Source organism: Castor canadensis, chromosome 2 (genome assembly GCF_047511655.1).
Source record: "Castor canadensis chromosome 2, mCasCan1.hap1v2, whole genome shotgun sequence".
Lineage (NCBI taxonomy): Eukaryota > Metazoa > Chordata > Mammalia > Rodentia > Castoridae > Castor > Castor canadensis.
The window spans coordinates 93,536,417-93,550,844 of record NC_133387.1 but is presented as its reverse complement, the minus strand read 5'-3'; the positions used below and the strand labels follow the sequence as shown (position 1 = coordinate 93,550,844).

General features: G+C 39.7%; 1 long non-coding RNA gene across 5 annotated transcripts in view; it reads left to right on the top strand.

The window, feature by feature from the left end:
- Positions 1–3,252: 3,252 nt before the first annotated feature.
- The window catches only part of LOC141420725 (uncharacterized), a 53,587-nt gene continuing 42,411 nt past the window's right edge, over positions 3,253–14,428 (top strand). Inside the window, exons 1-3 of one of the 5 annotated variants that reach the window (XR_012445273.1) lie at positions 3,253–3,612; positions 8,903–8,981; positions 12,495–12,577. This is a non-coding gene — a long non-coding RNA (uncharacterized lncRNA). The remainder of the gene's footprint in view (positions 3,613–8,902; positions 8,982–12,494; positions 12,578–14,428) is intronic. The other 4 variants (XR_012445275.1, XR_012445274.1, XR_012445277.1 and 1 more) reach the window with 4 other exon arrangements.

Here is a 14,428-nt window from a genome sequence, read left to right as displayed (position 1 = left end):
CACCTGCAGGTTATTTGGCCACTTCTCTCACTACTCCTCGGTCCTTTTATTGTAAGGATAGAGCTCTATTATTAAAGCTGCAACACACAGAATCATCCCTCCATCCTTTCTTAGAAAATGAAAATTGGTCATTTGTGAGGATTTTTGAACTTCTAATCATAGCTATAAACTACAATCAGTCTAGAAAATAGTTGAGTGTAATTAAGACTATAGTCTTCCTTATAACATTGCAAGCTTTATAGTAGTACAAGAGATGCTATCCCTTCCTCATCCTCCCACAGAAGTATCCACTGCTGTCCACAAATTCAAGAGACTATAGAAAACTTTTCTTAAACCATCACTTATTTTGCACCAAACTTAAAAGTGTGATCAGGGATACAGAGAGATGCTAATGCTGTGAAAATACATCTTGGTGATTTTCCAAGCATCTAACACTTTCACTATGTGTGAAAATATAAATTGACATGAAAAAATACTATTATGATTTGCATTTGAACAGTCTTCCTCCCTCCTTTTTATGGAGGAACAACTCTTATTTATTGATAGAGGGGTTGTCTTATTATATCAACATATTTCAGAAAGAAATGCTCTACTTTTATGGTAAACTGTATTCATCATGTAACCTTTTAGCACATTGGTTCTCAAGATTTTTATACTAATAAAACCAATTACATCATATGCTAGGAAAATAGTAAATTATGTTAAAAATTCACATTAAAGTTATGTTTCCTTTTCTATTCAGTGTATCAGCCACTTCACTGATTATATTTGGGAAATTAAAGAACTTTATTTCTTAAGTTTATTTTTGCTAATTATTCTACAAGATTTACTCATTAACCAAATGGGCCACTAAGCTATATGCTGAGTGTGTAGAGCATGTTACCAGTCAAATGTGAAGACTCTGAGTAGGCAGGATTCATGGCCAAGTACAGCCCTTAATATTCATGTCTCATTCTTGCCTATCTTTCCCCCAAAGTCTTTCTTTCCAATCCTCTTTATTCTTATTTACTCCTTACTAATAATCCCACTTAGATTCTCTCATCCATCTACTTTCCCATAACCCTTTCCTCACTTAGTTTCATTTTCCCCACTTACATTTAGATACATCTACTCTGATCTATAGGCATTGTTTCCCCTTTAGCCCTAGGTAGTGTGAACAAAGGCTACACTGTCAACCTGTTCAAAAAGTGCTGCAATTGTGGAGCGTAGGTAAGCAGGTGGTAACAAGAGCATCCAAGTGAATCTGGGCCAGGCTGGGAACCAACTGAGCTGGCTAGGCTCAGAGGCAGTAAAAAGAAGGCAACACAAGGCAGGAGGTATCACTATTACTGCAAGCTCCAAAAGCAGAAGTAGGGAGGATACTCCCCACCTCCAGGCAGCAAGGGTGAAATAATTTTCCAAGAAAGAGTTCAGAAGAGAAATCCAAGAATGGAATCCCATGAAGATCAAATATCAGTGCCATGTCCAAAAGGCCAGAGAAAAGACCAACATCAGTGTGATAGGGCCAAGAGTTTACCTAGTTATTTGGCTTTATCAGTGTGTGGGTAAGTGGAAATGCCAGAAGACAAACTGAGAACTGTCAAGAGAGGCAGAAGGAGTTGGATATTTGGGCCCCAACTGAAATAAAATGTGACAGCAGAAGACACCACAAGGGCTGAAGGATCTGTTAGGCACAGAACCAGCAGGTGTTCCCATGCCTGTAGGGGCACCATGAATGACAGAGAAGGCTGCCCACAGGTGAATGGCAGCTGCTAGGCAGGACAGACCAGATTGGCCAGTACAACAGAACTGGGTGTGTTGGACTTTGACTCAGGCAGGTGGAGGCAATCATGAGAGAGACACAGCAAGTAGGCCAAGGTACCCATCCACAGAAAGAAAGACAGGGTAAGCCAAGAGGCTATGTTGGTGTGTCCAACTTCACAGCAGCAATCAAATACCCAGTTAAAATGTAAGTCAGCAAAAGCCAAAATCAATTTTAATTCTATGCTTTGCTGATGATACAGAATCATTGATTGTATTAACAATGCCCTTAGCTCATTCTAGAATGGGGACAATTGTATCCCTTAATTTCAGTCTGGATATGTTCAAAACAAAACCATGGAACTATTTTTTAAACTAACATACAACAATAAGATCTAGGAAGGAAGTCTTAAGAAGATATAACTGACAATGTTAAGATTTGTAGACCTTTGAGAATTTATTCTCCAGGAATAATTTATTTCAACTAGTTACATTTTATCTTTTACTGAAGTGTAAGCTTACTTTAGTATAAATAACTACTATTTAGTTAACATAATATATATATATATATATACATATATATATATAAGTATATATACATATATATATACTTTTGTGGGACTGGAGTGTTAGAACTCAGGACTTCATGCTTGCAAAGCAGGCATTCTACTACTTGAGTCACACCTCCAGTCCATTTTGCTCTAATTATTTTGGAGATGGGATCTCCTGAAATATTTGCCCAGGCTGGCTTCAAACCACAATCCTCCTGTTCTCAGCCTCCAAGTAGCTAGGATTACAGGTATGAGCCACCAGCACCCAGTTATTCAAAAATTAAAAAGTGTGTGTGGGGGGGGTATACACATCAAAACTAAAAATTACTGGCAGAGAGGCTCAGGAAATAAAGCACCTAACAAGCATGAGAACTTTAGTTCAAACCCCTAAAAATTAGTCTTGGAGTAACAAATCAACAAGTTCACAAATTAGAATTTATATATATATTGGGGTTTGAATTTAGGGCCTTGTGCTTGCTAGGCAGGTGATCTATCCCTTGAGCCACATTGTCAGCCCCACAAATTAGAATTTATAATTCCATTGTGAAGTTGACTAATTTGCCAGTTTAAGTAAGATTGTGAGTGTCAGCAAATACAAAGGTAAGCTTGTCTCAACCATAGCTACAGATTGCAAATCTTGTGTCAGTTCAAATTTCTGCCAACATGAAACTAACGACTTCACTGAAAGCAGATGTTTAGCATGGAAATGGAAGCATAAACACAAATTTGCTTGCCATACTTCCTTGTTATGAGACTAGCAAATATTCAGTAGTCTATAAATTGGTCCATAGTTTAATCAACAGTATCATCGGAGCATAATTTTGTTAACATGATTTGTCAAAAGTTTTGTGTTTTTTTTTTTTTTAATCAATCCATCCTAGCAACAGAGGCAAAGTGTTAGAGTTATTGCTGTCTGAGTTATAACAGCTGCCCTGGGAATCTTGACTGAACAGCAAGTTAACTGCTGTTCACAGTAATATCTGGTCTTTCCCACCCCTGAGCATACACAAAAGATTTTTGTCATTCTTGGCACTGGGCAGGCAATAGAAGTAGCAAGACATGCCAGGAGAACTCTAACGGCAGAATTCCTTCCACCTGTTTTATGCTGTAAGACACATTTCCAAGCACAAGGTGGTGTGGAAGTCTGTTTCCCTGAATGGCAACTGAATGAGCCAGCAGGATGCCTGGCAGCAATGCCCAGGCACTGAACCGGGCATTCAGGAGAACTAAATGGAGAAAAGAAAGCTGCTTCCTGGAACACTGAGACCCCAAATAGAAAATTTTAAAGTACCAGATTCTCTCTATTCTCCTACCAGCCAAGGTCAGTTTTCTAAGCTTCTATTTATTCAAACCTTTCTACCCCCAAAATGCTGTGACAATGTGTGAAGGTAATAGAAAATGTTCCTTTCTCTGTGACAAAATATGAAAAGCTGCTTATTGTTGTTATGCTCTTTGCTTGAGAGTTGGTTTCCCCATTCTAAAGTAAAAACTATACCACAGAGCAAGCAAAACCATGGTGAGATCATTTAGAGGAAAGAAGTGATATATTCCCCATCACAAGGGACAGTTCTTGAGGCAAGAGGTATTGGCTATGCCAGCTTGCTTGTTGTATCTTTTGGCATCAGATTAACAGATTGGAACTAGTCCTCCCTAGGTGGAAGAGCTTGACACCTGAATACTTGCCACAGTCAAGCACCCATTACCACCAAGGAAGGGAAATAGACAGCAAAAGACCTAGTGGAAATCGCAGGCTTTTGTTAATTTCATGTCACCTACCTGGTGTCCTTGGAGGACTAGTTTCAAATCTAGAATGCCCAGAATCCTAACAGTTGAGGAATTTAATGACAAGTGTCTGAGGGGCGGGGTTGATCAAGGATAAGAACTCCTCCAGTTTTTGTTGTTTTTTTTTTCAGTTTCTCAGGAAGCTTAAAAGTAATTGTTTATTCAAAATACAGTCTCAGGATGTCTTTTAGTTAGGAAAAAAAATCTCGACTCTTTGGTTTTCTCTTGGGAAGATAAACTTATTATTTAACAAAGTTGTTTATGTATAAGCAAAATCCCTGTGGGGGACCGGGAGATCATTTTAAAAAGCATTTTCAGTGGTGACGAGATTAAAACACTATGTTAAGAAAATTGTGTCAGGAATGTCCCTTTTCAAACTGTTTTTTTATACAAAGTTGACAACCAGTGGCTAACATCCCATTATACTAACACATCTAATTCAAAGTAATGAAAGTTTCAAAAGATGGTCCTAGGAGCAGGTGTGGGAAATTCCAGAGTTGCTGTCTCCTGCAGAGCCTTCCTTTGCTGAGAGCCTCAGTGTAACAGTTCCCAGACTCTGGCTTGATTTGCCAGAGCAGCTAGGGAATGGTTGGAATTCAACAAAAGGAGATCTTGCTGGAGGCAGGGAACCTTCTCACAGAGTTGTGGATTCTTCAGAGAGGCTGTCCATTACCAAAGTAAAGGCTCTCCCCTTGTTCCAGCAGCAATAACAAAATCACTTGTTCATCAATTGACACAAAAGTGTATTCGTTCATTAAATTATCAGTTGTAGCTCACAGGCTTCATACTAAGTGCTGGGAATATAAAGATGAGTAAGAATCTCAGTGCCACAATCAGATTGTCAACAACTGACCTAGCTGGGTGACTCAGCTGGGTTGCCTGGACAGCAAACCATGAAAGGTCGGGGGGCAGACTGCTCCTAGAATGGATTTCTCCATTCCATAGACCCCAAGGTCTTCAGGTGCTAAAGAGCTAACTTCCCACACAACTTCTGTGAAGAGCTGGATGTTATTTTAAAAGTCCAATCAATTATTCTTCAACCCACTAGGCTACTGTCATTCATTCCCTATAAGGAGGAAAAGAGCAAGAAAAAAAAGGTTGCGGGGAGGGATCCCTCTGCTGGAATGCCCATCTACCTTGTGTCCAATAAGCAATCGTGGCCCACCTCTTTTCTTATTAATTCTGGCTTTATAAATTTTCCCCCATGAAGTCCATGAGAGTTCAGGGTGTTCATCCAAATTGCAAACCCTGTTGTATGACAGGTGAGGAGCACCAAAGATATTTTACTATAGTTTCAGCAGATGTTACCATTGGGGGAAACTGGGTGAAGGGTACCTGGGATCTCTCTGCCTTATTTCCTACGACTGCATGTGAATCTACAATTATCTGAAAATGAAGTCCAAAAATAAATAAGCAAATAAATCCATAGTGTGGATTTCTTTGCCTTCTATTTTCCTCCTCCTGAAACTGCAGAGTAGTCAAAAGGAAACCCATTCAGGACCACTGGCTAAGAGTCTTCGGTTTCTATATATATAGACATAGGCAGGTGGGTCAGAAAACCTTCAGGTATAACAAAGAAGCTGTTTCAACTGCTACAGACAATAAGAAAAGTGTGATGTATTATATAACAAGAAGGCCTGAATAACATAGTTCAGTTGGATCAGCAACTCAACATGCATAATTAAGGACCAAAATTCTCTCCACCTTTCTACCCTGCCACCCTCAGTATATCAATTTTGTCCTCAAGAGACCTCAGTAATGGTTGCTAGATGGCTGCTATCTTGTCATGCTCCATGGTAGTTGCCAACAATGTCTTTTTTCGTAAGTTTCATTTTAGGAGCAAGGAAATATTTTCAGGTCTTTCTGCTAATCTCCTTGCCCACTTATTTTATTGACCAGCTCCTCCCAAAGGATGAGATTGCCATTGTCCTTAAACAGAGTCCCTGGAGGACAATTATGCCTGGGGAAAAACAATCAGTGTTTTGCTGGTAAGAGCAAGAACCAGAGAGGAGCTAGGTAGGCTGTCCTTTACCAAAGAGCCATGGTATAGTTTGGGGCCAGCTGAAAAGGTGATGGAGGTGAAGTGGGCACTAAAGTGACCAGAATCAACCTTTACAGCCTGTGCCTAATTCCATAGTATGGAGAACAATGAGTCTAGCCTGCCCAGTTGGCCTGGGGAACTCACCCCTCTTGGGGTCAAGGGGGAGAGGTTGTCATAGCTGAAACCCACAGAATGAGCTTCCTGCCAGGAGGCTGCAGGGGCTGTCCTGTTGTAAAGCATCCTGTACTGAGTTTAAAGGTAAGCAATTTTTTCTTTACTGTTTTGCTTTGCGGATGTGAAAGTTGAGTTCAATTAAAATGATGTTTAAAGGTTATTTTTTGAATAAAAATCTGAAATGAGGAATGCAACATATTTATTTTCTAGTCATCAAATATTTCTTTTTACATTTACTCCAACTTTCTGGCATATAAGCATAGTACCCAATGGAAAGGTCCAGAGGGAACAAGTCAGTCTATGTATTGAAAGATGCGCCCACATTTAGTAAGAGCAGAGGGGTACAAAATATGATAAGGTGAGAGACATTTACTTCCTCCCTGACTACAGATTCAAAGAGGAAGAAACTCTGGTATCTTTCCCAATGCCTATCTGGTATCCCCAATGCCTGCCTCATAGTACAAGCTCAGTAAATACTGGTTGGATTAATTTAAGGTTTAATTTTCTACTATCCAGAAGGGTGTGTTCTTACTAGAGGATAGCCTCAAGAGGAAAGGAGGGAGACTGAAGATATCCGTCTGTCATTGTGTGTCATATGCTTCATATGTGTGGTCCTCAATGCTTTGGTCTCATGGTGGCCTCTATCACCTAAGTGTTGGGAAGATAGTACCTTGCAGAGGTCCAATCCAGAAGAAGCAAGTGGTGAGCAAGTTGGAATACCCAGCTCCATCATGGCCTTTCCCATCCATGCACACAGAGGAAGTGGAACTGCTTTTACCAGCCTAAGTCTTACTGCTAAAATTAGACCAAGTGCTACATCTCCAAACCTAGAGGGGTGTAGTGTTTGTAGAACGGGACAAAGTTTGTTCTTTTCAGGGTCTGGGTAATACAAGGGGTGTAAATACGGATGATGAATCTGATGAAATTTCAAAAGTATGCTCTTCCCCAGAGGAATTTGACCAAAAGACCTCCAAAACCTATAATACCAAAATTTTTTATAACTTTCTTTTCATTGTTTGACTTCCTCATTTCTCTTCTTTTTCTATTTCTTTCCCCCTTTTCCTTTTTCTCTATTTCTTTATATTTCTTTTTGTTTTTTCCACACTCCCTATCTCTTTCTCCTCTTCTGCAGTCAATACTTTGGAAATTAAAATTTATTTTAATATTTATTGAAAACAATTGTTTCTTTTTTCATTGTTCTATTACCCTTCGTAACAAATGATTCTCCCGTCTTAAATCAACTTTCATAATAATTATCTGAAGACTGAAGAATCAAGATGTGTGTAAGTGGAATACATTAAGAAGAAAAAAACCAATTATTTAAAGATAAACATGTATGCCTCTGGCCTCTACTATTTTCAAATTAAAATTTAACTTGATGCCATTTATACTGGAATTCAGAAAATTACAACTATCATCTCTGTTTTACAGGCTTCCTTTATCTGTATAGACATTTCCTGTTCTGCCTTTTCTTTTCCCCCCAAGACCATTACAACTTACTTATTGCTGGTTTGAGGTTTTACTGGAGGCAAAGGGGGCAGTATATCTTTTTTTAAACTAACATGAATCCAAACATTTTAGGGGAGGTATAGGAAGAGAAGAAGTCATGAAATGTTGACTCTCATCTACATTGGCATGTTTACTTTTGTCTTAATTTACTTTAGGATGAAAGTGTCTCCTCAATTAATTTAAAATGAGTTTCTCAAATATGTTTTTCAAGACTCAGTCTGCCCATGTAAAGTGATGTATGCCACATGGTGTACAACATCCCAGGTGTATAGATCTGAGATCAGCAATGCCAGGTATCCCTTATACAGGGCTTCCCATGTGCCAGACACTGTGTGAAGCTCTTTGTGTGTGTGTGTGTGTGTGTGTGTGTGTGTGTGTGTGTGTGTGTATGTGTGATTTTCATCTCTGTGACAAAATACCTGAGAAAATCAATATAAAGAGAGAAAGGTTTATCTTAGCTTATGGTTTCAGAGGTTTTAACTTCTTGTTGGCTGTTGCTTTTCCACCTATGGTGAGGCAGAACATCATGGTGAGAAGTGTGTGGTAGAGCAAAGCAGCACATTCATGGCATCCAGGAAGCAAAAAAAGAGAAAGAAAAGGACCAGGGTCACAATATCCCCTTCAAAGGCACACCCTCAATGACCTAACTTCTTTTCACTAGGCCCCACCTCTTAAGGGTTTTAACATGCCCCAATAGACTTGTGGACCAGGTCTTCCATATGAACTTTTTGGGGACATTGACAATCCAAATCATAACAGGGTGGTTTTGTTTAATCCTTCAATAATCCCATAGTAGGTGTCTCAATCATTGTAAGCTACATAACAAAGTGCCATAACCAGGTGGCTTACACAAGAGACATTTGTTTTCTCACAGCTGTAGACACTGGAAGTCTAAGGTCAAGATGCTGTCAAGGCCAATGTCTGATTAGGGCTTTCTGCTTGGGTGTCAGATGGCCACCTTTTCATCATGTGCTCACATGACCAGTCCTTTGTGCTCTTCAGAGAAAGTGTGAGTGAGCTCTCTGGCATCTTTTCTCACATGGAGAGTAACCTCATGGGTCGGGGCCCTGTTCTTAGTGACTCATTTAACCTTGTTTCCTTACAGGTCTACGTCCAAATATAGGCATCCTGGAAGTTTAACTTCAAAATGTAAATCTGGAGGACACAAATATTTAGCTCATACTGTAAGTAATATAGTTCCCCTAATTTTTCAGATTAGGAAACTGAAACCCAGACAGGTTGAGTAAATGGCAACACTGGATCTGAACTTCAACATCTATGTTCTTAACCTCTGTACTATGCAGTCTCTCATCACCTAGCATGAGTCTCAATCTAAGAACTCACAGACATCATCAACCCAAGATTCCCAGCCCCCAGCAAAACATGAAACCTGTCATAGAATTATCAGAGTGTTGTCATGCCATTTTAAAAGTTTCCCTATAGGAAAACAATCCCTCACTGTTACTGTTTTATTAGAAATATATTTCTATATTATCAAATTGAAAGAATAACTTGGAGTTGATACAATATAACTCTTAAAAGTGCTTATACATCTTATTCTAGCAAAAACCTCTATTTCTAAGTTTCTGTGTTTAAACCCTTAAAACTCAACAACAGAACCCTTAAAACTCAACAATAGAACAATAAACAACCTAGAACTGAGAATGTAGCAAGTGATAGAGCACTAGCCTAGCATGCATGAGGCCCTGGGTTCAATCCCCAACACCACAAAAAGAACAGGAAAGAGGAGGGAAAGGGATGGAGGAAGGGAGGAAAAAATGGATCGAAGACTGTGTAGGGCCAAAGAGGACCTACAGATACAAATAAGCACATAAGAAGGTGAACAGTCACTCAGTATCATATGTCATCTGGTAAATGTAAATTAAAACAATGAGATGCCACCCTCCCACACACCTATTAGAATGGCCAAAATCCAGAACCCTGACAATACCAAATGCTGTCAAGGACATGGATGGAGTAAGAGGAACTCTCATTCATTACTGGTAAGAAAGGAGAATGGTGCTGCCACTTTGAAAGACAGTTTAGTGGTTTCTTACAAAACAAGTTTCTATATTTAACCCTAGTGGTTATTCATATAACCAGGGGGAAATTTTTAAAAGCTCTATTACTTGAAGGATTTAAAGCTTTGTAACCCAACTTTGTGCTCAGAAAACTGGAGCATTGTAGTTTGGTGGACTACCCTTAGAATTCTTGCTGATCAATGAAGAAACCCTTTTTACATCGACTTTCAGCCTTGCTATGCTCAAATTAAGTATGTACTGAGAAGAATCTGATTTTTAATGGAAGGAGATGAGGGGAATTATGTAGTACGTAAGATGAAAGATTTTGGAAACTGGCTATCCGGTCTGAATTTTGTCTCTATTGTGTCTTTGAGCAAGTCACCCAATCTAAATTTCAGTCTACATCAGTGAAGGGAAGTTAGTTGTGGCTGTTATTTTTTGTAAGGATTGAGTGAGAGAATCCATCTTAAGTATAAATTAAACGTTGCCTAACTAAGCACTCACTAAAAATCATTCTCATGGTAAATTTCTAAAGAAAATGTGCTGTTACACTTTAAAAAAAATAATTATGATTCTTCAAAGCCCTTTACAGGAGGTTCAATGAGTGTTTAAAGAAGGAATGAAAAATGTTCTGAGAGGTCAGTGTCACACCCCAACCCATTCTCAATATTGCTTGTACTCCAGGAAGCAGTAGAAGCTCTCTTCTGAGGCAAACCTGGGCCTCACACAGACAAGAACTTTGCTATCCCACAGGCCTTGCCCTTAAACCACAGCTATGCAACCCAGTTTGACAACAAATAGATTCTCACCTGTGCAGTTCTTGTGAGTTATGACACGTGCATGTGGTTTCAGTCTTTTTAGAGGAAGATGTTGTGAAATGGGGCATTTCTCTTCAGTCTATTTAAAATTAAGCATGTCATGTTAGCTATTAAAATGAATTTAAACCATTAAGTACAACATAAAATATACTTTGGGCAGTTGAGTGTAATTTTTGACTATTAGCATCAACACAACTACCATCCTCACAGACACAAGAGTCTTCATGTGGTTGGGAAGTCTTATGACTTACGGGATAGAACCAAGTGGAGCTGCTTGAATGGCTAAGAACCAAGGGGAGGAGATCTGAAGGAGAGTACGTTCTCTTCCCACCTAGCTCCTTAACCTCAGTGGATAGATGAGTGACAGTCAGGAGGTAGGAAAACTATGGACAAGAAACCTTTCTAATACTCAGTCACATGCATGGTTGTTTCAGATCTCAGGTGACAAGGCATAGCACAGAGATGGGAGGAAGGGGTCATTTGCACAGCTTACACATGGAAGCTCATTCTGGTCTGACAGCCCAAGGGCTGGCAGGATTAGCAGGCTTGGCAGCACTGGGAGGGAGCTGTCCTTGGCTCCAGCACCATTGCTTTCATGCAGTGACAGCATTAGGGCTTCCAAGTGGCCCTGCAGGAAGCAGACCTGGAGGAACCAGAGTAGGAGAGAAAGGACCGGGTGGCCCTGTTGTACTTGTGACAGCTGGTTTGTAAGCATGAATGACTCGCCTTGTTGGAGACACCCAGAAATGGCTGGAGGATGCTGAGGTCAAACTAATAGCTTGTTGTTGCCTTTGTAATTTGGACATCAAAAGCAAAGCTAACCTGCTTTTATACAGTCTAGAGAGAACTGTACATGCTGTAACTAAACTGTAATTGCAATTATTGGGCTACTTTCTTTTCCTTTTTTTTTTTGATGGTGTTAGGGCTTAAACTTAGGGCCTCACATTTGCTGGACAGGCTCTACCACTTGAACCATTCCACCAGCCTTTTTTTCCCTATTTTTTTGCAGTACTGGAGTTTGAGTTCAGGGCCTCATGCTTGCAAAGCAAGCATCCTTACTGTTCAAGCCACTCCACCAGCCCACTACCAGCCATGTCTCGTGCTAAATATTTTCAAGATAGGTTCTCTAGAATGATTTATCCAGACTGGCTTCGAACCTTGATCCTCCTGATCTCTGCCTCCTGAGTTACTAGGATTATGGGCTTGAGCCACTGGCACCAGCTAATGAGCTACTTTATAAGTAACCTAATTTCATGGAAAATATTGGTGTCTTACAATAAAACAAGGAGATTGGTGATTTATAATAAAATAATATAGCTATTACAAAATGTCTATAAATTGGAAAAACTGAGAGGCAAAAGAAAAAGTCAAATTAGGTTATGCAAAAAGAGAAAAATACAAAGCATGGGAAGACCAAAACTCACCTATGGGTTGCTTTTTACTGCAGATTCTAGCATTTCATTTCAAGAAGAGTTTAGGAGGGCAAATATGAATGAAAGATGGACTCCATGTTGTTCTATTTAAGAATGAACAAGGTTGCAGGGGAAAAAGGAACCCTTATCCATTGTTGATGGGAATGTAAATTAGTGCAACTGCTATGGAAAGTAGTATGGAGGTTCCTCAAAAAATTAAAAATAGACCTACCATATGATCTAGCAATATCTCTCTTGGGCATATACCTAAGGAAGGTGCTCAAGGATAAAATAGAGCCATTTGCCACTTTTACTGCAGCACTATTCACAATAGCCAACTATGGAAACAACCCAAATGTTCTATAACTGATGAATGGATTAAGAAAATGTGGTAAATTTGGAGTATTAACCAACAATAATGAAGAATGAAATTATGTTGTTTGCAGGTAATGGACGGAACTGGAGATCATCAGGTTAAGCAAAGTAAGTCAGGCTCAGAAGGACGAAGGTCACATGCTTTCTTTCACAGGTAGGAGTTAGACTTATAAGATATATATATATATATATATATATAGAGAGAGAGAGAGAGAGAGAGAGCATAACTGTAATAGTGGATCTGTCTCAGGGGACTACAGGGAGGTGGGAGAGGAAAAGAGAATGATGTAGAATGAATAATAATGAAATACACTGCTTCTGTGTATGAAGACAGTATAATGAAATACACTGAAATCTGTTGAATAATAGGAGAGCAGCGTGATAGAGAAAGAGTGAGTAACAGGGGGTTAATCTAATCAAAGTACAATATATATACATGTGTAGAATACCAAGGCAAAACCCCTTGAACAACCAATATACACTTAAAATATGAAGGGCAGGAAGGTAAAACAGGTTTTGTCTGGGGGGTAGGTTACCAGTGGGAGGGAGGAGGCTAAACGGAGAGGGTGAAGGAGGGCAAATATGGTGGGTGTATTATGTATACATGTATACAAATACACATTGAAATTGTTGTTGAAATTGTCCCAAGAAAGGAGAGGGAAAGGAGATGTGGGAGAATGATGAAGGGGATGAATCAAATTAAGGTGTACTGTGAGCACATATGTAATTGTCACAATGAATCCCCACCTGTAGGAGTAATGCATGCTAATAAACAACCAAAAAAAATGAGAAAATGTCATTTGTCCTCATCAAAGGATGAGGGGGTTCATGGACATCAGCACCTTTGGTACCACTGGTTTTTGTTTTGTTTGTTTGTTGTTGGTTTGCAGTGCTGGGGATTGAATCCAGGCTTAGAGCCTGCTAAGCAATTATTTTACCACTGAGTACATATCCAGCCCAGAAACCACTGCTGACCTCTGGATATCCTTAGCTTTTTTTTTATTTATTTTTTTTCCTTTCTTGCAGTATTGGGAGTTGAACTCAGGGCCTCACGCTCACTAGGCAAGCATTCTACCACTTGAGTCACACCGCAGTTTCTAATTTCATCTAGTTGCTAGTTCTAGTTTTTGCTTCTAGTTTCTTTTTCAGATAGGGGCTTACACTAACTTTGTCTGGGCTATCCTCCGAACGAAACCCTCCTACCTCCACCTCTCATTAGCTGGGACCTCAAGTGTACCTAGCCTATCCTTAGCTTTTGAGCCACCTCCAAACCAGCCTTATAAATTACCAAAACAGTCACAACATTGGGGTTGGGGATATAGCTCAGTGGTAGAGTGCATGCATGAGGTCCTGAGATTAATCTCCAGCTCCAGAAAGAAAGAAACAAAGAAAAAGAAAAATGAAAGACACATGCAGCATTGGCTTCCTTTCTTCTGCTGAGAGCCACCTAGGGTACAGGCAGTGGGTTCAGCACTGTGGGAGGCATAACTAAGACACTAGAAGACCATTCCCACTGAATCTCTGCCCAGTTCCAGCAGGTTGACATCACACCATGAATAACATTGAAAATACCCTCTAGCAAACTCTCTTTTCTCAGCTTCCCTGAGAAGAGGAACCAGGGAAGCAATTGGTGGCCTTGACCAATCCTTTCTGACTGTCCATTTCCATTGATAAAAAAGGAAGGAAATGAGTCTCTGAGTAGGCTAGGTCTTTCATTGCCCTCTTTACTTCCTCATGGTATTATTAATATGAATTATTCACTTAAAATGAATAAATATTGATATCTTATATAAATGCTTTAGATGATATGGGCAGGGATCGTGCCACATTGTTCACTGACAGGACCTAACACAGTGCCTGGCACACAGTAAACAGTAACATGATCTCTTCAGAACTTTTCCTATGTGGCTTAAGGATGAGGGGAGAGCCCTTGACGTGTTACCCACAGTTAATATTTTTAAATGTTTTTTTGGTGGTACTAGAGTTTGAACTCAGAACATCATGT